General features: G+C 40.4%; 2 non-coding genes and 1 pseudogene across 2 annotated transcripts; 1 reads left to right on the top strand and 2 right to left on the bottom strand.

Annotated features, from left to right (window-relative positions):
- The window catches only part of LOC140184104 (uncharacterized), a 39,920-nt pseudogene extending 28,186 nt beyond the window's left edge, over positions 1-11,734 (bottom strand).
- A 1,528-nt stretch (positions 11,735-13,262) lies between these two features.
- On the top strand, positions 13,263-13,368 carry LOC112799093 (small nucleolar RNA R71). Its single transcript, XR_003200678.1, has one exon. It is a non-coding gene; the product is annotated as a small nucleolar RNA R71 (small nucleolar RNA).
- A 5,676-nt stretch (positions 13,369-19,044) lies between these two features.
- LOC112799158 (small nucleolar RNA R71) lies at positions 19,045-19,148 on the bottom strand. Its single transcript, XR_003200737.1, has one exon. It is a non-coding gene; the product is annotated as a small nucleolar RNA R71 (small nucleolar RNA).
- Positions 19,149-25,448: the final 6,300 nt, after the last annotated feature.

The following is a 25,448-nucleotide window of genomic DNA, read 5'->3' as shown; positions in this document are numbered from 1 at the left end:
ACCTCTCTTAAATGAATAATGTTTTTAATTCAAAAGAACAAGAAGTACTGAATTTCGAATTTATCCTTGAATTTAGTTTAAATTATATTGATGTGGTGACAATACTTTTTGTTCTCTAAATGAATGCTTGAACAGTGCATATTTTTTATCTTGTTGTTTATGATTGTTAAAATTATTGGCTCTTGAAAGAATGATGAATAAGAGAAATGTTATTGATGATCTAAAAAATCATAAAATTGATTCTTGAAGCAAGAAAAAGCAGTGAAAAAGCAAAAGGCTTGCGAAAAAAAAGGGGTGGCAAAAAAAATAGAAAGAAAAAGAAAAAGCAAGCAGAAAAAGCCAATAGCCCTTAAAACCAAAAGGCAAGGGTAAAAAGGATCCAAGGCTTTGAGCATCAATGGATAGGAGGGCCTAAGGAAATAAATCCAGGCCTAAGCGGCTAATTCAAGCTGTCCCTAACCATGTGCTTATGTCATGAAGGTCCAAGTGAAAAGCTTGAGACTGAGTGGTTAAAGTCATGATCCAAAGCAAAAAGAGTGTGCTTAAGAGCTCTGGACACCTCTAACTGGGGACTTTAGCAAAGCTGAGTCACAATCTGAAAAGGTTCACCCAGTTATGTGTCTGTGGCATTTATGTATCCGGTGGTAATACTGGAAAACAAAGTGCTTAGGGCCACGGCCAAGACTCATAAGTAGCTGTGTTCAAGACTCAACATACTTAACTAGGAGAATCAATTAACACTATTTGAACTCTGAGTTCCAAGAGAAGCCAATCATTCTAAACTTCAAAGGATGAAGTGAGATGCCAAAACTGTTCAGAAGCAAAAAGCTACAAGTCCCGCTCATCTAATTAGAATTAATATTCACTGATATTTTGGAATTTATAGTATATTCTCTTCTTTTTATCCTAATTGATTTTCAGTTGCTTGGGGACAAGCAACAATTTAAGTCTGGTGTTGTGATGAGCGGATAATTTATACGCTTTTTGGCATTGTTTTTAGGAAGTTTTTAGTATGATCTAGTTACTTTTAGGGATGTTTTCATTAGCTTTTATGCTAAATTCACATTTCTAGACTTTACTATGAGTTTGTGTGTTTTTCTGTGTTTTCAGGTATTTTCTGGCTGAAATTGAGGGACCTGAGCAAAACTCTGATAGGAGGCTGACAAAGGACTGCTGATGCTGTTGGAATCTGACCTCCCTGCACTTAAAATGGATTTCTGGAGCTACAGAACTCCAAATGGCGCGCTCTTAATGGCGTTGGAAAGTAGACATCCAGAGCTTTCCAGCAATATATAATAGTCTATACTTTATTCGTAATTAGATGACGTAAACTGACGCTCAACACCAGTTCCATGCTGCATTCTGGAGTCAAACGCCAGAAACAATTCATGAACCAGAGTTGAACGCCCAAAACACGTTACAACTTGGCGTTCAACTCCAAGAGAAGCCTCAGCTCGTGGATAGATCAAGCTCAGCCCAAGCACACACTAAGTGGGCCCCGGAAGTGGATTTATGCATCGATTACTTACCTCTGTAAACCCTAGTAGCTAGTTTAGTATAAATAGAACATTTTACTATTGTATTCAGTGTCTTTTGACCACGTTACATCTCTGGTCTCAACTTTATTTTATTATTCATCTTAGGAGACTATTGATCATGTTTTGGGGGTTGGCCATTCGGCCATGCCTGGACCTATCACTTATGTATTTTCAACGGTGGAGTTTCTACACACCATAGATTAAGGGTGTGGAGCTCTGCTGTACATCAAGTTTCAATGCAATTACTACCATTTTCCATCCAATTTGACTTATTTCTGTTCTAAGATATTTGTTGCACTTCAACTTGATGAATGTGATGATCTGTGACACTCATCATCATTCTCACCTATGAACGCGTGACTGACAACCACTTCCGTTCTACCTTAGACCGGGCGCATATCTCTTGGATTCCTTAATCAGAATCTTCGTGGTATAAGCTAGAATTGATGGCGGCATTCATGGGAATCCGGAAAGTCTAACCTTGTCTGTGGTATTCCGAGTAGGATTCCGGGATTGAATGACTGTGACGAGCTTCAAAATCCTGAAGGTTGGGCGTTAGTGACAGACGCAAAAGAATCACGGGATTCTATTCCAACCTGATTGAGAACCGACAGATGATTAGCCGTGCTGTGACAGAGCATTTGGACCATTTTCACTGAGAGGATGGGATGTAGCCATTGACAACAGTGATGCCCTACATACATCTTGCCATGGAAAGGAGTAAGAAGGATTGGACAAAAGCAGTAGGAAAACAGAGATTCAACAGGGACAAGCATCTCGATACGCTTATCTGAAATTTCCACCATTAATTTACATAAGTATTTCTATCCTATTTTATTTATCTTTTAATTATCTAATCCAATCACATTTGAATCAGCCTGACTGAGATCTACAAGATGACCATAGATTGCTTCATACCAACAATCTCCGTGGGATCGACCCTTACTCACGTAAGGTATTACTTGGACGACCCAGTGCACTTGCTGGTTAGTTGTGCGGAGTTGTGACTAAGTGTAATTCACGTGTGAGAGCTACCAAATTATTGGAGCCATTGTTGATGATCACAATTCCGTGCACCAAGCCTCAATTAGTTTCTCTGATGCAACAGAATTACAAGTTTCATGGACTTTCATTGGAAGATCCTCATCAGTTCTTGGTTAAATTTTTGCAAATCTGTGACACTGTTAAGACCAATGGAGTTGATCCCGAGGTCTATAGACTTATGTTTTTCCCTTTTACTATAAGAGACAGAGCTAGTATATGGTTGAACTCACAACCTAGAGATAGCCTGAACTCTTGGGAAAAGTTGGTCAATGCCTTCTTAGCTAAATTCTTTCCACCTCAAAAGATGAGTAAGCTTAGAGTGGAAGTTCAAGCCTGCAAACAGAAGGAAGGTGAATCCCTCTATGAAGCTTGGGAAAGATACAGGCAATTGATCTCCTTCTAAAATGCTTTCAGAATAGAGCATCATAGGTATCTTCAATTATGATCTGTCTGAGTTATCCAAGATGTTATTGGACCATTGATCTGGGTAAAACTTGTCTCTCAACAAATTCCCATTCGGCAAGTGTACCGAATTTGTCGTCAAGTAAAAACTCACAATAGAGTGAGGTCGAATCCCACAGGGATTGATTGATCAAGCAACTTTAATTAGATGAATGATCTAGTTGAGCGAATCCATGAATAGAGTTGATAATTGCAGAAATTAAAATGGCGAGAAAGTAAATGACTGAAAGTAAATAGCAGAATTGTAAATGGGAATGGGGGAATTGCTCATAAAAGTAAATTGCAGAAAATAAAGAGAATGGGTAAGATCAGAAATGGGGAGTTCATTGGGCTTAGGAGATGTTGCATTCTCCGGATCAATTTCATTTTCATCTCTTCCTCAATCAATGCACTCATTGATCTCCTTGGCAATCTTAAGTGATTGAATCACAATTTCTTGCAATTCAATCTCTCAAATCTTGATCAATAGCCAATTCCTTGGTCAATTGCTCATGAGAAGAGATGAAGTGTGGTCACTGATTATACCACATGCACTTCCCAAATCAAATGCTTAGAGGGTTATAGCCACATACCCATCCACACTCAATTTGGTCCAGCATGAGAAAGCATTTCTAGCTAATCTCTTCATTCCTCTTTCAAGGATCCGAAGAGATCCATGTTTGAATAGCATCTTTTCCAAGATAACTATCCAATTGGATGAAGATCGAAAGCTTTCAAGTAAAATCAAAAGGAAAGATAGAAGAAGAATAAGAAAATTAGTATTGATCCATCAAATTACAACAGAGCTCCCTAACCCAATGAAAGGGGTTTAGTTGTTCATAGCTCTAGAAATCAAAATCAAAGATGGAGAATACATGATAAAGCTAGAAGTGCAAAGAAAGTAAATACAAAGAGTAGTTCTCTTTCCTAGCTCCTCCCAAAAGCTCCTCTCTATTTCAAAACTACTCCTATATATACTACTCTTCTCAGCTTCTAGTTAGTTCTTCAAGTCTTGGGCCTCTGGATCTTTGAGCTTGAAGCAGTTCTATTCTTCAATTGGGCTTGGCTTACTTGCAGAGAGAAAGTGTGAAGTGGGCAGAGACTTTAGCTCAAGACGTTAGGGGTGTTTAACATTTAGTGAAAATACAAGTTCGAGAACGTTAGTGACACTTAACATTGTCACTAACGTTGCCATGCACCCCTTTGCCTCACGTTAAAGCCCACGTTAACTGGGTTAACGTGGCTTTTAACTTTGCCTTGCTAGCCTTCGAGAACGTTAGTGACACTCAACATTGTCACTAACGTTCAAGTGTGCCCCTTCTTGCTTCATGTTAAAGCTCACGTTAACTAGGTTAACGTGGCTTCTAACGTGGCTTTTGCCAACCTTCGAGAACGTTAGTGACACTCAACATTGTCACTAACGTTCAAGTGTGCCCCTAGGTCTCACGTTAGAGTCCACGTTAACTGGGTTAACGTGGCTTCTAACGTGGCCATTCTTAGCCATCCCAACGTTAGTGACAATGTTGAGTGTCACTAACGTTGGCTCATTCTTCATTCCTCATCGTTAGCTTCCACGTTAACCAAGTTAACGTGGAGGTTAACGTGGCTCTTGGGGGTTGTGTGGTTGCTCCAACGTTAGTGACAATGTTGAGTGTCACTAATGTTGTCGACAACTCTCCATCTCTTACGTTAGCTCCCACGTTAACCAAGTTAACGTGGGAGTTAACGTGGCTCTTTGCACCTTAGGCCAACGTTAGTGACAATGTTGAGTGTCACTAACGTTGGCTTCTCTTCCCCTTTTAACGTTAGAGGCCACGTTAACTAGGTTAACGTGGCTTCTAACGTGGCCATTTGTGAGCAATTGCCAACGTTAGTGACAATGTTAAGTGTCACTAACGTTGGCTCAACTTCTCTTCTCCACGTTAGAGTTCACGTTAACTTAGTTAACGTGACTCTTTAACGTGGGCATTGATGGCTTTTGAGAGTGTTTTTGGCAATCACTTTTCTCCTTAACTTTGCAAGTTACCTCCCATTCCTTGCTTCCTTTGGTCCTGAAATCAAGCAATAGAGTGCATCAAAGTTCTAGTCCACGTCATGGGTAATGCAATATATAATTTTGTCATTAAAATCATGCAAAATCCTCATGAAATAATGTAAAATGCACAATGTATGCTTGAATCAAGGTCTGAGTGAATATCTGCCCAAAACTAACTTATTTCCTAAGAAAATGCGTGAAATTACCTAAAAACAGTAAAAAAAAGGTCAGTGAAACTGGCCAAAATGCCCTGGCATCACAACACCAAACTTAAAGCTTGCTTGTCCCTAAGCAAGTATTGGAACAAGAGAATGATGAATGGAATCTCCAAAGAAATGAGTCATTCTTGTGGAAGTCATATTACTGATTTTATGGTGGTTTCATGCATAGCAACTTAGGTTCATTCCACTACTGGCTTTCAGACCTTTATCATCTCCTAAAATACTCACTTTGTTATATCCCATGAGACCTCTATTTATTGATCCTTTTATTGTTATTTCAAGGGCTTATTTGTGTTTTTAGGCTAAGTGTTTTGTAAGGGGGAAACTCTTTAGGATAAGCTTTCAGCCAACACTCCCGAACCAGTTGGTTCAAGGTGCTAGGTGTTGAAGCACCCCTAAGGACTTACTTGCTCAAGTCTCTCCCCCATACATACACACCACATGCATATAGTTTATTTATTTTCTTTCCTTCAGACCTTGGTGTCCAGCACCTCTTTGGGTTACTAAATGCTCTGTGGTGAGGGTTACTCTTGATAGTGGATTTTCAGCTGATAATCCCGGGTTAGTTAACCCAAGTTACCAGGTGATGAAGCACCCCAAAGAGCTTATTCATCCAAGTAGATCCCTCACACAGGAGCACCACAGACACATGTCCTAGGGTAAACCATTGGTGCCTAGCTTTATTGCTTACTCTTTTTCTTTTGTTTTTCACTTCCCTTGTTCTTTCCCTTTTCTCTTATTAGGATCTTGTTGTTATCTTAGTCTCATGGGTATATCAAAAGTAAAGCATTCAGGATAGATAGTTGTCATCCTAACCTTGTGGTTGAACCAACTTAGCTAACTTATGACTACCCCCAAAGATTCATGAATGCACTTTCACATTATGAACTCTACTCTGGTCTTTTAAAACATAAAACATTCTCTTTTCATTTGATTTAAAAGACAAGCATACATATAAGTAAACGGAAGGTGCAGTGGCACTTGAAACCAAAATCACAGACCATGCTCAACAACAAGGTAGAGTTTTAAAAAAAAAACATGTTTAGGCCTCAATGGTAATCATTAATCAAGATTGCATTTGGGCTTCCAATGTTCAAACTGTAAATATATGGAATTAAGTGACAACACAACCTTCAGGTGACAACTTCTAATCGCCTTCTTTTCGTTCTCCTCCTGCTCTTTGCTTCCTTGAGTGAAGGGGCACCATAAGGTTCCTGTAAAGTTATTGGAAGTTGCTTGTTCCCAAAGCACTTGAGGAATAATTAGCTTGCATGTGCTTGTGTCTTATGAACTTGCTTTGGTGTGTGAACACCAAACTTAGTTCCTTGTTTAGTACACAATCTTGCATATATGCTGATAAACTCATATCTTGTTGTTAACAGAACAATTATTAACTAAAGTCTAACTACATCTAAGTGGTTTCCCTCAATTGGTCAGAGCTAGCAATGTGTTTTGGGAGCAGGTGTAATTCTAACCGAATGTCCTTTTGGTGGGACACCAAACTTAGAATTACACTGTCTCATTTGACTGTCCTGGTATGAAACACCAAACTTAGCTCCTTGCAATACAGGGGAAACAACTTGTGATCTTTATTGAAATGAAGATCAAAATGACTACCTGAGGTTGGGTTGCCTCCCAACAAAGCGCTTTTTTTATCGTCGCTAGCTCGACGAGTCCTCACTCACTTGAGATGGTATTTCCTCCTGGGGTTTTCCCCCATGTTGCCCAGATAATGCTTGAGTCTTTGTCCATTCACTGTAAAAGTCCTTTCTGAACCTTCATCCATGACTTCTACGTGCCCATACGGCGAGACCTTTGTGACAAGAAAGGGCCCGGACCACCTTGATTTGAGTTTTTCTGGGAACAGTCTTAGTTTGGAATTGTATAGGACCACTCGCTGCCCCCTTTCGAAACTTCTGGGTGCAAGATGTGAGTCATGTCTTCTCTTTGCCTTCTCCTTGTACATCTTGGTATTTTCATAGGCTTGTGACCTGAATTCCTCCATCTCTTGCAGCTGCAAGATTCTCTTTGCACCAGCAGCAATGCTATCAAAATTTAGTATCTTGATAGCCCATAAAGCTTTGTGTTCTAGCTCCAGTGGCAAGTGACAAGCTTTACCATACACCAGTTGATATGGGGACATTCCAAGTGGTGTTTTTAATGCTGTTCTGTATGCCCAAAGAGCATCATCTAGCTTCTTTGACCAATCCTTTCTTGATGCACCCACAGTCTTTTCCAGAATTCTCTTTAGTTCTCTGTTGGATATCTCAGTCTGTCCACTTGTTTGGGGGTGGTAAGGTGTGGCTACCTTGTGTTTTACCCTGTATCGTAGGAGAAGAGCCTCTAATGGTCTGTTACAAAAATGGCTCCCTCCATCACTGATGAGGGCTCTTGGGACTCCAAACCGGCTAAAGATATTCTTCCTGAGGAAGTTCATAACCACCTTGTTATCATTTGTTGGAGTTGCAATGGCCTCCACCCACTTGGAGACATAATCCACAGCTACTAAGATGTACTTGTTTGGATATGAAGTTGGAAATGGCCCCATGAAATCTATTCCCCACACATCAAACAGTTCCAGCTCTAGGATGAAATTTTGTGGCATGGAATTTCTTTTGGGCGAGTTTCCCACTCTTTGGTATTCATTGCAGCTTTTTACCAGTTCTTTGGTGTCCTTGAAAAGGGTCGGCCAAAAGAACCCGCTTTGTAGAACCTTTGCTGCAGTTCTGTCCCCTCCAAAGTGGCCTCCATAACTTGAACTGTGGCAATTCCATAGGACCTCTCGTCCTTCTTCTTCGGATACACATCTTCTGAGTACTCCATCTGAGCACTTCTTGAAGAGGTATGGCTCGTCCCAGACAAAGTACTTTGCATCATTCATCAGCTTTCTTTTCTGATGTTTGTGTATCTCTGGTGGTAAGGCCCCAGTTGCTTTGAAGTTGGCTATGTCTGCAAACCATGGAGCCTTGTGAACTATCATCAATTGCTCATCAGGGAAGAGCTCGTTCACCTGAGTATCCTGAGCCCCCTCTTCATTCTGAGGGATTCTAGAGAGATGATCTGCTACCTTGTTCTCCACTCCTTTCTTGTCTCTGATTTCAATATCAAATTCCTGCAACAGTAAGATCCATCTTATTAGTCTCGATTTTGATTCTTGCTTTGCAAACAAATATTTAAGTGCTGTGTGATCTGTGAAAACAATTACTTTTGCACCAATGAGGTACGATCTAAACTTGTCAAATGCGAAAACTATTGCCAGCAATTCCTTTTCGGTCGTGGTATAATTTCTTTGAGCATCATTAAGGACCTTGCTGGCATAGTATATCACATGGACTAAGTTATCTTTCCTCTGTCCTAACACTGCCCCTATCGCAAAATCAGATGCATCACACATCAGTTCAAATGGTAAGTTCCAATCAGGTGGGGAGATGATAGGTGCAGAGGATAGCCTCATTTTCAAGTTTTCAAAAGCTAACATGCATGTTTCATCAAAGACAAATGGTGTGTCAGCTACAAGGAGATTACTTAAGGGCTTGGCTATCTTTGAAAAATCCTTAATAAACCTTCTGTAAAAACCCGCATGCCCTAAAAAGCTCCTAATTGCCTTGACATCACTGGGTGGAGGAAGTTTTTCAATAAGTTCCACTTTAGCTCTGTCCACCTCAATGCCCTAGTTAGAGACCTTATGGCCGAGGACTATTCCTCCTGTCACCATGAAGTGACATTTTTCCCAATTCAAAACCAGATTGGTCTCTTGGCATCTTTTCAATACCAAGGCTAGGTGATGTAGGCAGCTAGGTGGTGGACGAAATTGTGATCCTCAAAGTTGGTCTCTTTGTATTTGTATGAAATCAAAAATACCCCAAAGAGATCATGGTGTGATGAATTGGGATCTTAATAATCCCTGGTGTGATCATAACTCCGTTCAACTTAACCAGCAAGTGTACTGGGTCATCCAAGTAATACCTTACGTGAGTAAGGGTCGATCCCACAGAGATTGTTGGTATGAAGCAAGCTATGGTCACCTTGTAAATCTCAGTTAGGCAGATTAAATTGGTTTATGATGAGTTCGAAAATTAATAATAAAAAGAAAATAAAAGGGATAGAAATACTTATGTAAATCAATAGTGGAAATTTCAGATAGGCGTATGGAGATGCTGTGCTCCTCTTGAATCTCTACTTTCTTATTACATTCATCCAATCCTTCTTACTCCTTTCCATGGCAAGCTGTATGTAGGGCATCACCGTTGTCAATGGCTACATTCCATCCTCTCAGTGAAAATGGTCCTATGCTCTGTCACAGCACAGCTAATCATCTGTCGGTTCTCAATCAGGTTGGAATAGAATCCCTTGATTCTTTTGCGTTTGTCATCACGCCCAGCCTTCAGGAGTTTGAAGCTCGTCATAGTCATTCAATCCCAGAATCCTACTCGGAATACCATAGACAAGGTTTAGACTTTCCAGATCCTCATGAATGCCGCCATCTATCTAGCTTATACCACGAAGATTCTGTTGGGGAATCTAAGAGATATGCGCCCGGCCTAGAGTAGAACGGAAGTGGTTGTCAATCACGCGCGTTCATAGGTGAGAATGATGATGAGTGTCACGGATCATCACATTCATCAAGTTGAAGTGCAACGTATATCTTGGAATAAGAATAAAAGAGAATTGAATAGAAAGTAATAGTAATTGTATTGAAACTTGAGGTACAGCAGAGCTCCACACCCTTAATCTATGGTGTGTAGAAACTCCACCGTTGAAAATACATAAGTAAAAGGTTCAGGCATGGCCGAATGGCCAGCCCCCTAAAACGTGCTCAATGGCCTCCTAAGATGAAGAATAAAACAAAACTGAGACCAAAGATGAAACGTGGTCAAAAGACGTCTAATACAATAGTTAAATGTCCTATATATACTAGACTAGCTACTAGGGTTTACATGAGTAAGTAATTGATGCATAAATCCACTTCCGGGGCCCACTTGGTGTATGTTTGGGCTGAGCTTGATCTATCCACGAGCTGAGGCTTTTATTGGAGTTGAACGCCAAGTTATAACGTGTTTTGGGCGTTCAACTCCGGGTCATGACGTGTTTCTGGCGTTTAACTCCAGACAGCAGCATGTACTTGGCGTTGAGCGCCACTTTACGTCGTCAATTCCCGAATAAAGTATAAACTATTATATATTGCTGGAAAGCTATGGATGTCTACTTTCCAACGCCATTGAGAGCGCCCCATTTGGAGTTCTGTAGCTCCAGAAAATTTATTTCGAGTACAGGGAGGTCAGATTCCAACAGCATCAGCAGTCCTTTTGTCAGCCTCCTTTCAGAGTTTTGCTCAAGTCCCTCAATTTCAGCTAGAAATTACCTGAAATCACAGAAAAACACACAAACTCATAGTAAAGTCCAGAAATGTGAATTTAACATAAAAACTAATGAAAACATCCCTAAAAGTAACTAGATCATGCTAAAAACAACCTAAAAACAATGCCAAAAAGAGTATAAATTATCCGCTCATCACTAGGAAAAGAATCTCCAAATACTGAAAAATCATCCATAAACACTTCAATGAATTTCTCTATCATGTCTGAGAAGATAGAAAGCATGCAGCGTTGGAACGTTGCAGGTGCATTACATAGCCCAAATGGCATGCGCCTATAAGCAAACACTCCATATGGGCATGTGAATGAGGTTTTCTCTTGGTCTCTAGGATCAACCACTATTTGGTTATATCCCAAATAACCGTCATGAAAATAATAGAATGCATGGCCTGCAAGTCGTTCCAACATCTGGTCCATGAATGGAAGGGGGAAATGATCTTTTCGTGTAGCCTCATTAAGTTTTCTGTAGTCTATGCACATCCGCCATCCAGTGACGGTCCTTGTAGGAATTAATTCGTTCCTCTCATTCGGAACTACAGTGATTCCTCCCTTCTTTGGGACAACATGTACAGGGCTGACCCATGGGCTGTCTGAGATAGGGTATATCACCCCTCCCTGCCATAACTTTATAACTTCTTTCTGCACCACCTCTTTCATGATTGGGTTTAGCCTCCTTTGAGACTGAATGGATGGTTTGGCATCTTCTTCCAGTAGTATCTTATGCATGCATATGGCTGAACTTATTCCTTTCAGGTCAGCAAGAGTCCATCCAATGGCATCCTTGTGCCTCCGCAGTACTTGGAGTAGTTCATCCTCTTGATTCTGGCTGAGGGATGAGCTTATGATCACTGGGTAACTTCCGTTCTCCCCCAGATATGCATATTTGAGAGTAGGTGGCAGTGCTTTGAGCTCAAGCTTTGGTGCCTCTGACTTTTGATTCTCCACCTTGGGTGCTTCTTGTATATGAGTTTCTGTTGCTGCAACCTTTTCATATTCCTCCCCTACTACCTTCTCTGTCTCTTCATGTTCTCCTTCCTCAAAGTCCTCGTGTACTTCTTCCTCAAGCGCATCTAACCTCATGCATTCCCCGAATTGCTCTGGTGGGTAACTCATGGCCTTGAATACGTTGAAGGTCATCTCTTCATTGTGTAGTCTCAAGGTGAGGTCACCTTTTTGGACGTCAATGACGGCTTCTGCAGTGGCCAAGAAGGGCCTTCCCAGGATAATAGAGGCTTTGGGTTCCTCTTGCATATCTAGGACCACAAAATCTGCTGGGAATATGAACTCTCCCACCTTCACCAACAAATCTTCTACTATGCCGTGAGGGAACTTGAATGATTGGTCTGCCAGTTGTAAGGCCATCTGTATTGGCTTAGCCTCTTCGATCTTCATTTTCCTCATCATAGCTACTGACATCAAATTGATGCTGGCTCCTAGGTCACAAAGAGCCTTCTCTACCGTGATCTCACCTATGACACAGGGGATCTGAAAACTCCCTGGATCCTTCAATTTCTGGGGTAATTTGTGCTGAATGATAGCACTGCATTCTTCGGTCAGTATCACAGTTTTGTTGTTCTTCCAGCTTCTCTTCTTAGTCATGAGTTCCTTTAAGAACTTGGCATAGAGAGGCATTTGTTCTATTGCTTCAGCAAATGGTATGTTGATTTGTAGCTTTTTGAATATTTCTAAAAATCTCAAAAACTGGTTGTCGTCCCCCTTTTTCTTCAATTGCTAAGGGTATGGAACTCTCGGGACATCCGGTTTCAGCTTGCCTTCTTCTTTTTGACTTTTAGAAGTTGGGCTTTGGTCTCCATCTTGCTTTTCTCCTTCCTCAATTGACTCTTCTTCTAGTTTCTTCTGGTCAAATCCCTTCAGCTCCTTCCCACTCATAAGAGTGATAGCTTGACACTCCTCCTTTTTACTTCTGTTGTTGCTAGAAGTCTGATTGAATAGGTAACCAACTTGTGTTTCAAGCTTCTCAATGGCAGCATCTTGGTTCTGCATATTTGACTGCACTTTCTCTCGGAATGCTTTACTGTCTTGGATGTCTCTGCATATGCTCTCAAGCAGGGTTTCAATCTTAGAGATTTTGTCATTAACTAAAGAATGGGTTGTATTGTTGTTGGGGTTGTGACGTCTCTGATCTTGGCCTTGATCTTGTTGATTACCCCACCCAAAGTTTGGGTGATTCCTCCATCCAGGGTTGTAGGTCTTGGAGTATGGATCATGGTTGTGTCTAGGTGAATTCCCAATGTAGTTGGCTTGCTCCTGAGTGTCTTCTTCCTCTTCACTTGCTTCCTCTTGAGTTGAAGTGGTGATCGCTGCTACTTGACTTCTCTCCATCTTCTTGGTGAGGTCAGCTAGCTGCTTGGTGATGAGCTTGTTTTGAGCAAGCAGAGCATCTACATTGTTCAGCTCCATTACTCCTCTAGTGTTCCCTCTTTCGGAAGCATAGAAGTAGTCATTCTCAGCTACAGTTTCAATGACATCTATGGCTTCCTCAATGGTCTTCTTCTTGTTCAAAGAACCTCTGGATGAATGGTCTACGGCCTTCTTAGATTCATGTGACAGTCCTTCATAGAAGATGTGCAGCTGCACCCATTCATTGAACATATCAAATGGACATCTCCTTGTTAGGTCTTTAAACCTCTCCCATGCTTCATATAGAGTCTCACCATCTTGTTGCCTGAAAGTTTGGACCTTAGCTCTCAGCTGATTGACTCGTTGAGGGGGGTAAAATCTTGCCAAGAATTTGTTCATAACATCATCCCAAGTTGTCAAGCTCTCCTTTGGAAAAGACTCCAACCACTTGGCTGCCTTGTCTCTGAGAGAGAATGGGAACAACAACAGTCTATAGGCATCTGGTTGAACGCCATTGGACTTCACTGTGTCACATATTCTCAGGAATGTGTTTAAGTGTTGGTTGGGGTCTTCTTGAACACCTCCTCCGAACGAGCAATTGTTCTGAATGAGGGTGATGAGCTGTGGCTTTAGTTCAAAGTTGTTGGCATGGATGGTTGGTTTTTGGATGCTACTTTCGCAATTCCCTGGATTTGGTAAGAGCCCAAGACTCTTCTATCTTCCCCACCAGGATTTGCTCTACCTCCTCCACCATGGTTGTGAACCTCTTCCTCACGATGGTCCTCCATGGTTGTTTCAAAGTATTCTTCAAAGTGTTCCTCTTCTTCTTCAGCACCAACCACACGTTTTTCTTTTGCCTCCCTTCTTAATCTTAAGAAGGTTCTCTCAGGTTCAGAATCAAAGGAAGTTGAAGCTCCGCTTCTTCTCCCTGTCATACAAACCCACAGGGTACAAGCAAGGAAAAGCAATGCAGAAAGTATCTTGTTAGAATTACTTGTTAGTGTCAGTGATGCAATATATCAAACAGTTAGTGGGGTTAGTGAACTGAATTGTAAATAGCAAAGAAAAACTAAGAAACAGGGGAGGGGAAGAATTAAACTAAGACGGAAAGCAAATTAACCAAATAGAAAATTAAATCAAACAAAATACAAATGCTCAATCTAGTGATCCTCTAATGTAATCATTGTCGATGCACAATCAATCCCCGGCAACGGTGCCATAAACTTGATCTGGGTAAAACTTGTCTCTCAACAAATTCCCATTCGGCAAGTGTACCGAATTTGTCGTCAAGTAAAAACTCACAATAGAGTGAGGTCGAATCCCACAGGGATTGATTGATCAAGCAACTTTAATTAGATGAATGATCTAGTTGAGCGAATCCATGAATAGAGTTGATAATTGCAGAAATTAAAATGGCGAGAAAGTAAATGACTGAAAGTAAATAACAGAATTGTAAATGGGAATGGGGGAATTGCTCATAAAAGTAAATTGCAGAAAATAAAGAGAATGGGAAAGATTAGAAATGGGGAGTTCATTGGGCTTAGGAGATGTTACATTCTCCGGATCAATTTCATTTTCATCTCTTCCTCAATCAATGCACTCATTGATCTCCTTGGCAATCTTAAGTGATTGAATCACAATTTCTTGCAATTCAATCTCTCAAATATTGATCAATAGCCAATTCCTTGGTCAATTGCTCATGAGAAGAGATGAAGTGTGGTCACTGATTATACCACATGCACTTCCCAAATCAAATGCTTAGAGGGTTATAGCCACATACCCATCCACACTCAATTTGGTCCAGCATGAGAAAGCATTTCTAGCTAATCTCTTCATTCCTCTTTCAAGGATCCGAAGAGATCCATGTTTGAATAGCTTCTTTTCCAAGATAACTATCCAATTGGATGAAGATCGAAAGCTTTCAAGTAAAATCAAAAGGAAAGATAGAAGAAGAATAAGAAAATTAGTATTGATCCATCAAATTACAACAGAGCTCCCTAACCCAATGAAAGGGGTTTAGTTGTTCATAGCTCTAGAAATCAAAATCAAAGATGGAGAATACATGATAAAGCTAGAAGTGCAAAGAAAGTAAATACAAAGAGTAGTTCTCTTTCCTAGCTCCTCCTAAAAGCTCCTCTCTATTTCAAAACTACTCCTATATATACTACTCTTCTCAGCTTCTAGTTAGTTCTTCAAGTCTTGGGCCTCTGGATCTTTGAGCTTGAAGCAATTCTATTCTTTAATTGGGCTTGACTTACTTGTAGAGAGAAAGTGTGAAGTGGGCAGAGACTTTAGCTCAAGACGTTAGGGGTGTTTAACATTTAGTGAAAATACAAGTTCGAGAACGTTAGTGACACTTAACATTGTCACTAACGTTGCCATGCACCCCTTTGTCTCACGTTAAAGCCCACGTTAACTGGGTTAACGTGGCTTTTAACTTTGCCTTGCTAGCCTTCGAGAACGTTAGTGACACTCAACATTGTCACTAACGTTCAAGTGTGCCCCTTCTTGCTTCACGTTAAAGCTCACGTTAACTAGGTTAACGTGGCTTCTAACGTGGCTTTTGCCAACCTTCGAGAACGTTAGTGACACTCAACATTGTCACTAACGTTCAAGTGTGCCCCTAGGTCTCACGTTAGAGTCCACGTTAACTGGGTTAACGTGGCTTCTAACGTGGCCATTCTTAGCCATCCCAACGTTAGTGACAATGTTGAGTGTCACTAACGTTGGCTCATTCTTCATTCCTCATCGTTAGCTTCCACGTTAACCAAGTTAACGTGGAGGTTAACGTGGCTCTTGGGGGTTGTGTGGTTGCTCCAACGTTAGTGACAATGTTGAGTGTCACTAACATTGTCGACAACTCTCCATCTCTTACGTTAGCTCCCACGTTAACCAAGTTAACGTGGGAGTTAACGTGGCTCTTTGCACCTTAGGCCAACGTTAGTGACAATGTTGAGTGTCACTAACGTTGGCTTCTCTTCCCCTTTTAATGTTAGAGGCCACGTTAACTAGGTTAACGTGGCTTCTAACGTGGCCATTTGTGAGCAATTGCCAACGTTAGTGACAATGTTAAGTGTCACCAACGTTGGCTCAACTTCTCTTCTCCATGTTAGAGTTCACGTTAACTTAGTGATGCCAAGGCATCTTAGGCTAGTTTCACTAGCCTTTTTCTGTTAGTTTTAGTTGTTTTATGCACTTTCTTGAGCTTAAAGTAACCAAGAATGGTTAAATGAATAACAAAGCAATGAACCATTCAAACAGTATGATTTTGATGCAAATTCCATGAGTTTTTAGTTATATTACTTGAATGCTATGAATGGAAGAATTCTCAGGAAATTTTACAAGACTTTGATGCAGTTGTTTGGATGATTTCAGGGAAGAAGAGGCTAGGCAAGGAAGCAACAATATCAAGAAAGAAAGCTTGAATATCACATGTGGAGTTTAAGTTCCAGTTTAAGCTTAAACTGGAACTTAAACTACCAAGCCATATAATGCTGGAAGTGGCGTTTAAGCTCCAGTTTAAGCTTAAACCGGAGCTTAAACGCCAGAATCATGAAGGCTGAAGGTGGCGTTTAACTTCCAGTTTAACCTTAAACTGGAAGTTAAACGCCAGAATGAGAAATGCACCAGGGAGCATTTCCACGTTTAAGCTCCAGTTTAACCTTAAACTGGAGCTTAAACGTGTTCGACCCAAATTATGCACCAGGAAGCCATTTCCACGTTTAAGCTCCAGTTTAACCTTAAACTGGAGCTTAAACGTGTTCGACAATTCCACCCTCCAGGATTGCCTTCTTCCATTTCCACGTTTAAGCTTCAGTTTAACCTTAAACTGAAGCTTAAACGTGCTTGAATTATATCACCTCCAGGAGTGTCCAACGTTTAAGTTGCAGTTTAAGCTTAAACTGCAACTTAAACGCCTCTATTTGAAAAGGTTTCTGGGCCAAAAATATTGCAGTTTAAGTTAGCATTTGAGCACAAATATTAACTTAAACATACTCTGGTATGAAACCCAATTGAATATCATGGTTTATGGGATTGGGCCTGAAGAATTGATGAGTCTGGAATTTCAATTGTTGAGTCATGTGTCACTACTTGATTATCACTAAGTTGGCTCAATGAATGTTACAGAATTGGATCAGCAGCCTCATCAGGGTTATGGATCATAAACCCAAAGCAAAAGGAAATCAAGGAAAGGCCTCAAAGCCCAAGAAGCACAACAGAAGCTCAATTTAGAAAGTGTATAAATAGGATAGAATTTAAGTTAGGAAGAGATGGGGACTTGAGACTTTTGGATCATTTTCTAGTTTTACTTTGTGTAATTGAATTCAGAGCTATGACTCACTAAACCCCTTTCATTGGGTTAGGGAGCTCTATTGTAATTCAATGAATCAATCATAGTTTTTATCTTCTTCTTCAATCTTTTCTCTTGAATTTTGTTAGAAAGCTTCTCGATCTAATTCCATTGGTTAGTTGTCTTGGGAAAGAGACTATCCATAATTGGAATCCTTCGGAACCTTGGGAAAGGAATGGAGGATTCATGCTAGAGAAGTTTTCTCACAGTGAATTGGATTGGGGTTTGGATGGATATTGTGACATGTAATCCTACCAAATTGTGGTTCATGAAACTGTGTGGTATAATCAGTGATCGAGCATCATCTCTTCTTATGAACATTTAAACCAAGGGATTGGGAATTTGTTTGTTTTTAGAGAGAATTGGTGAGCCAAGGAATTGGGATCCAATCATATAAGATTGCCAAGCAAAATTCAATGAATGCATTGGTTGAGGAAGGGATAAAAATGTTTTGATTCGGAGATCTCAATATCTCCTGAAACTCAATGAATTCCCCATTTCTGATCTACACTTTCTCTTTACATTCTGCAATTAATTTCATGCAATCACCCCGATCCCTTTTTAATTTCAGCACTTTAACTTCTCGCTCTTTAATTCATGCAATTTAAGATTCCGCAATTCTCATCTAAATCTTGATTCCGCTCAACTAGAACAAACTTCTAATCCGAATTGCTCATTCAACCAATCCTTGTGGGATTCGACCTCACTCTATTGTGAGTTTTTACTTGACGATAACCGGTGCACTTGCCGGAAGGAATTTTTGCCGATTGTGCAATTTCCTAAATCGTAGCTATCAAGTTTATGGCTATCAAGTTTATGGCGCCGTTGCCGGGGATTGGTTTTCGATTGACAATTCTCAAATTGGAAGTTAACTAGATTGAGCATTTTTCTTGTTTTGATAATTCAGTTCAAGTTACTTGTTGAATTTTAATTTCTGCACTCTGTTACTTGCTTTCTTTCTTTATGCCTTTAAATTCAAGCAACTAACTCACTGACCCACTAACTATTTGAATTAATTCCTCAACTGCTCTAACCATACTCTTCCATTAACTAAGAGTATTTCACTTGTTTGCTGCCTGTGCTGTGTTCTTGTATGACAGGTAGGAGAGGAGAGACATCAACTCCTCCATATACCGAACCAGAGAGGACCCTTCATAAACTTAGAAGGGAAGCAAGAGGGAAGAGAGTACTGAGAGAAGAAGAATCTGAAGGAGAATCTGAGGATAATTTTGAGGAAGCTCTAGATCTCAACATGGATAGAGAAGTTCACAACCATGAGAGAGCTGATGGAAACAATGCCATTCCCGAGAGGAGGGTTCTTGGTTCATACATAAACCCAACCTCTGGGAATTGTGGTAGCAGCAATCAGAAACCACCCATTCAGGCCAATAATTTTGAACTCAAACCACAGCTAATATCACTGGTGGAGGATCATTGTTCATTTGGTGGGAGTGCTAATGAAGATCCAAACCAACATCTCACAAAATTCCTGAGAATTTGCGACACTGTGAAGTCCAATGGAGTCCAGGAAGATGCCTATAAACTGCTCTTGTTCCCATTTTCACTTAGGGACAAGGCAGCTAAGTGGCTAGAATCATTCCCAAGGGGGAGCCTAACAACCTGGGATGAGGTGGAAAGCAAGTTTCTGGCACGTTTCTACCCCCCACAAAAAGTCAATAGGCTTCGATTTGAGGTTCAGACTTTTAGACAACAAGAAGGTGAAACTCTCTATGAGGCATGGGAGAGATTCAAGGATTTGACAAGGAAATGCCCACCAGACATGTTCCATGACTGGGTGCAATTGCATATTTTCTATGATGGACTTTCTTATGAATCAAGGAAGGTTGTAGACCATTCATCAGGAGGTTCATTGAACAGGAAAAAGACTGTGGAAGAAGCCATTGAAGTGATTGAGACAGTGGCTGAGAATGAGTACTACTATGCTTCAGAGAGACACAACACTAAGGGAGTCATGGAGCTGAACCATGTTGATACAATTTTAGCCCAAAACAAGGTGTTTGCCAAGCAACTAGCAGAGCTCACCAGGAACTTAAAAACAAATCAAGTGGCTATAATACACACACAAGATCAAGAGGAAGTAAGCACTGAAGGAGGTGATTGGGAAGAGGCCAACTATGTGGGAAATCAACAAAGGCAACCATATGATCCACATTCCAACACTTACAACCCAGGATGGAAAAACCACCCAAACTTTGGGTGGGGAAACCAGCAAACCCAACCACAAAACCACAAACCTTACAACCCCAACCAACATAACAATACCACATACCAAAACTCCAACCAAAGATCATATCAAGCCACACAAAACACTTACTCCCAACCACCATATCATGGCCAAAATAATCAACCTGCCCAACCTAATCCGAACCAACAATTTCAAGATCAATTAAACAGGATAGAAGGAATGCTTGCAAACATGGGTCAGGACATAAGTGAGTTGAAAAGCTTTAGGGATGATGTGAGATCTACCTTAAGCAACCATGGTGAAAAACTCAAGAGGATGGAATCTCGAGTAGGAGAGCTATCTCAACAGGCCCCCAAGTCAACTGCAGTGTTCCCTAGTGACACAGAAAAGAATCCTAAAGGGGAACAAAAGGGAGTGAGATGGGAAGAATGCAAGGCCATCACCATATTGAAGGAAGTCTCAGAAGAAGAAGGAATCAGACCCTCAGAACAGGAGCCAGAAATCTTGAAGGAAGGTGTGGAAGAAGCTAAGCAGGAAAGCGAAACTGAGCAAGCCAAGGAACTGCAAAACAAAGGCATGCTGGAAACATACCAACCAAAAACACCATTTCCTCAGAGGATAGGAGGAGGTGAAAAAGGGAAAACATATTCAAGGTTTTTAGAGACATTTAAGTCTCTCCATATCAATATTCCCTTTCTTGAGATTCTCCAGCAGATGCCTACACATATCAAGTATTTGAAGGAATTGCTGAGCAAGAAAAGAGTTTTGAAGGGAGGACAAACTGTAATAATGAACAAAGAATGCAGTGCACTCATCAAGAAAGACATAGTCTCTAAGAAAATAGACCCATGAAGTTTTCATATCCCCTGCATCATAGGGGAAACAAAAATTGACAGAGGATTCTGTGATCTAGGAGCTAGCATAAATGTGATGCCTCTGACTCTTATGAAAAGGCTACAACTGAATGAGGTGAGATCCACTGATGTAATCATACAACTGGCTGACAAAACTCAAAAGCAAGCTGAAGGGGTAGTTGAGAATGTGCTGGTGAAAGTGGGAAATTATTTCTTCCCCACAGACTTTGTCATTTTGGACATGGAGGAAAGCTACCTACACCCTATCATTCTGGGAAGGCCATTTCTAGCCACTGCTAGAGCACTCATAGATATAGAACAAGGAGGGCTAATTTTGAGAGTACATGATGAACAGCTCATTTTCCATGTTTTCAAACCTACATCTGAGCCTGAACCAGAACCTGAAAAGCCTAAGGATGATAGTAGCCATCTGTGTTTGGAGGAAAGCAATCCAGCAGCTGAAACTTTGAAACAGTCCTTGGAAGGCAAACAAGAATTGCAAGAGTTAAAGCCACAAGAATCAATAGAAACGGATCAGAAGGATCCTCCTGGCATAAGGGTCAATGAAGAAATCCTCAAGAGAGAGGGAAGAATTGTAAAGAAATTGCCAAGAGGGTGGAGAAACAAGAAAATTCCCATTGAAGGTTTCTCTCCGGGAGATAAAGTGATATCAAGTCATTATCTGCCAATCCCACCTGGCCTCAAACCCATTCCTTCCCAGCTCCCTCAAGTGTTCACAATCAGGAAAGTTCTTTCTATGGAACATTTGGAAATCATGAAGGAATCAAATGGGGACGTTTTCATAGTGAGAGGAGAGGACATCAAGCACTACAATCCACCTTAACAAGGGACAACCGTCAAGCTAGTGACGTTAAAGAAGCGCTTCATGGGAGGCAACCCATGTTTTAGTATCCTTACTCTTCATTGTTTTGCTTTGCATCTAATAAAGCATGGTTTCTTATGCATGAATTTGAATCCTCAGGACAACTGTTGATAAGGTGCACTAAACATTGCATGTAAAATACAATTGGTCTCTAAGTTTGGTGTGCCTGAAGGCACTCCCAAATCTTATTCAAATTGTATTCAATCCTTCATTCAAGGTGCACAACCAAACATTAAGTTTGGTGTTCCTCTTTGAACAAAGTTAATGAAAAGCAAGAAGTTCCTCTGGATTTAGAAATTCATGACAAGTATACCATTTGCATGTTTTAATACTTTGATTTCAATTACTTTAGGTAGTAAAATTGTTTAGGATCAAAGAGCCAAAGTGACTATGATTTATTAGAATTATGCACATTCATTAAGGACAACCAACATGGATTTCATGTCATCAGGAGACATTACCAAACACTAAGTTTGGTGTCCAGTAATAAGTGTGCATACATACAAAGGTCACGGCTATAAGCTCATGAAGTCAATCATTGATTTACAATTCAAAAAGAATGAAAAACATGTGCAAGTGCTATTCATTATTCACATGGACCGAAAAAAATGATAGCAAATTTGTTTGTTTGTGCAGGTACAAAAGTAAGGATAAGAATGGATGAAAAAGACAAAGGGGGGAGGTACGGTCTTGGTCAAAAAGGGAGTTCACAAGTCTTTGAAACTAACACATGGGAAAAGGAAGTTCTGCATGAAAAGATAGCTACATGTACAACTTAATACACCCAGAATACTTCCAAGAAAGTTAAAAGCAATTCGTCCTTCTCCTTAATTCATATATTTACCATCAAGCCATCCTTCACAAATCACCCTAGTCGTCCATTTTTCACTTGCATGAACTATAAAGAACCATTTGGGGAACGAGTTCCACACCACCAAATCTCCTTCTTGCACATATTCTTTCATCATAGCATAACTACCTCTTGCCGAAAACAACCTCACCACACTCCTAACAACATTTGCTTACTTCACCTTGTCAACCTTAGCTTGTTACTCTCCAAAACTAAAGAACCAATGGCAGCCTCATCTAGCCACAAAAGAAGAAAAGACAAGCAGCCAATGGAGGAGGAAAGGGAAATTTGAAGCATGGAAATACAAATCAGTTTTCCATGAGATTCAGGCCGAATGGATGAGACCTAAAAGGATACTAGCTGAGGTTCCCTTTGACCTTGAAAAGGATGAGTTCCCAAGTGTTTGGGAGAAGATCAAAAAGAGGAAGTGGGAGCTCCTGACTAAGCCAATCACTAAAATCAACATCAACCTGGTGAAGGAGTTTTATGCAAATGCAGTGAGGGAGGATCCAACCGTGGAACCCACATACAAAAGCTATGTGAGAGGGGTGGAAGTTGACTTCAGCCCCAAGGCAATCATGAAAACTCTTGGCCTGAAAAACATACGTTTCAGCCAAGCAAGTTATGAGGAAAGGATGATAGGAGAACCTGACTATTCGACTATTGCTGAAGACCTTTGTGCCATCAGAGCTGAATGGGTGAGAAAAACAAAAGGGGCTCCAAGAGTCTTGAGAAGGGGAGACTTAACACCTGAAGCTAAAGGGTGGTGTGCAATAGTTAGGAGATCCATCCTACCCACTGCAAACTCTTCAGAAATAGTCCCTAAAAGAGCCATCTTGCTACATTGCATTATGACGGGAGGGGAGATCAAAGTTCATAAACTCATTGCTGAACAGATACAAGAGTTTAGTGAGAAAAGTGACCCTGACTCCTGGCTCCACTTTCCTAGCACCATCATCAGACTATGCATCGAGGCCCAAGTACCACTTGAAGATGCAAGACCTAATTGGCTACATCCTGGAATGGCCATAACTGCTCACAGAATGACTCTTGGCCCAATTGCTCCAAGACATACAAAAAGAAGAAATGAAGAAGGGCAACAAGCAGAAGAGGAGCAAGAAGCAGAGCAAGAAGGAGAAGAAGAGCAAGAAGAGCAAGGAAATCCAGAAAGAAGGCAACAAGTTCCCAGAGACCCCATGGAGATGAGCAGAATGCAGGAAATCATAGAAGGAATGTCTTAACAATACATGAGGTCTCAGGAGAGGCAAGAGGACTTTCACCTAAAAATGATGGACATGCAAAGGAACTTTGAATTAAGATTCCTAGATCTGCAAAGGGAACAGAATTTACAATTACAGGAATCCCTCAGCCACATATGCCAACACCAAGATGTCAATATCTTGGCAATCAAGGAAGCCACCACTTTGTAGAATGCAAGATATGCAGTTCAAGCTGATTACAACATCAGTTCTCAAATCAAGCTTAACTACATAGGGGAACATCTACACAAGATGGACCCAGCATTCCCAGCTTTTGATGAGTATTTCAAAGGGAGGAAAGAAGGAGAAATGAACAAGGCAGTGATCCTTGAGAAAGGAGTGGATGAAACAATGAAAAAAGCTGGATTCTGGACAAAGCTCATAAGAAAAGACAAAGGAAGTACAAGTGGTCAAAAAGGGGCAAGAAGCAAGAAGAAGCAGGACCCCAAGAATCAGGAAGAACCAAGCAACAAATGAGAGGTGGTCTCGTTCCTTAATAATCAAATAATAGTTTGTGAATTGTCTTTATGAGCTTTCTTTCATTTTAAGTCATTTAAGTTTTATGTGAAATTTCTAGTATGTTTGTCTGTTTACTGCTTTGAATAAAGTGAATGCCTAGATGTTTGGATATAACTTCACCTTCTTAAACAAATGCTTGCCATGCTTGTTCTGTTTCCAAAAATAAAAGAAAAGTTTGAACAAAAGTAACTTGGCTCAATTAGTGACAAATCAAGTAGAATTAAATGGTGGTATGCATGCTTGATGGTTTAGTCAGATCACTGGAAATTGAGTGTAGAATTATCATTTTTGTGTAGAAGTTTGAATACTGTCTATGGATCTTGATGAATAAATGTCTTTGGCCATGAATAAGAAAGAAAAAGAAGAAGAAAAAGCCACTGAAAAAGGGCAACCAAAAAGAAAAAAATTGAGAAAATAAGCTAGGCACCAATGGTTTGAACTTCTGAGACAAATGCCTGTGGTGTTTATGTATTAAGGATATGCTTGGATGAATAGGTTCTGAGGAGTGTTTCAACACTTGGTAACTTGGGTTAACTAACCCGGGATTATCAACCAAAAGTCCATTATCAAGAGCAACCTAAATACAAAACATTTAGTCACACAAAGAGGTGCTGGGCACCAATGTCTCAAGAAGAAATGTGAACTAAAATGCCTGTAGTGGATATGTGTAGTGCACTGATCAGAAAAAGAAAATGCCAAAGGCTTGTGCAACACATGACACTGAGCAAACAAGGAGCAAGGGAGCTCTAAGAAAAAGAAAAACAAAGAAGGGAAAAGTGCCAAAGACATAAGAATAACAAGAGGCCATAGCAGTGTTTGATGGATGCAATGAAAAAGTGATAATCTTACCTGATAAGAATGAAAAAGTGATGCTGCAACTTTCTGCATAAAACCCTTCTGATGAACTTCAAATGCTTGCTAATATAGCCAATGTAATTGCTTTCTGTTTCATACTTTCTTCTCAAATAACTCAAGACTTGCTTAGGGACAAGCAAGTATTAAGTTTGGTGTTGTGATGCCAAGGCATCTTAGGCTAGTTTCACTAGCCTTTTTCTGTTAGTTTTAGTTGTTTTATGCACTTTCTTGAGCTTAAAGTAACCAAGAATGGTTAAATGAATAACAAAGCAATGAACCATTCAAACAGTATGATTTTGATGCAAATTCCATGAGTTTTTAGTTATATTACTTGAATGCTATGAATGGAAGAATTCTCAGGAAATTTTGCAAGACTTTGATGCAGTTGTTTGGATGATTTCAGGGAAGAAGAGGCTAGGCAAGGAAGCAACAAGATCAATAAAGAAAGCTTGAATATCACATGTGGAGTTTAAGTTCCAGTTTAAGCTTAAACTGGAACTTAAACTACCAAGCCATATAATGCTGGAAGTGGTGTTTAAGCTCCAGTTTAAGCTTAAACTGGAGCTTAAACGCCAGAATCATGAAGGCTGAAGGTGGCGTTTAACTTCCAGTTTAACCTTAAACTGGAAGTTAAACGCCAGAATGAGAAATGCACT

This window comes from Arachis hypogaea, chromosome 4, assembly GCF_003086295.3.
Source record: "Arachis hypogaea cultivar Tifrunner chromosome 4, arahy.Tifrunner.gnm2.J5K5, whole genome shotgun sequence".
NCBI lineage: Eukaryota > Viridiplantae > Streptophyta > Magnoliopsida > Fabales > Fabaceae > Arachis > Arachis hypogaea.
The sequence above is the reverse complement of the archived record's forward strand: the minus strand, read 5'-3'. Positions and strand labels throughout refer to the sequence as shown.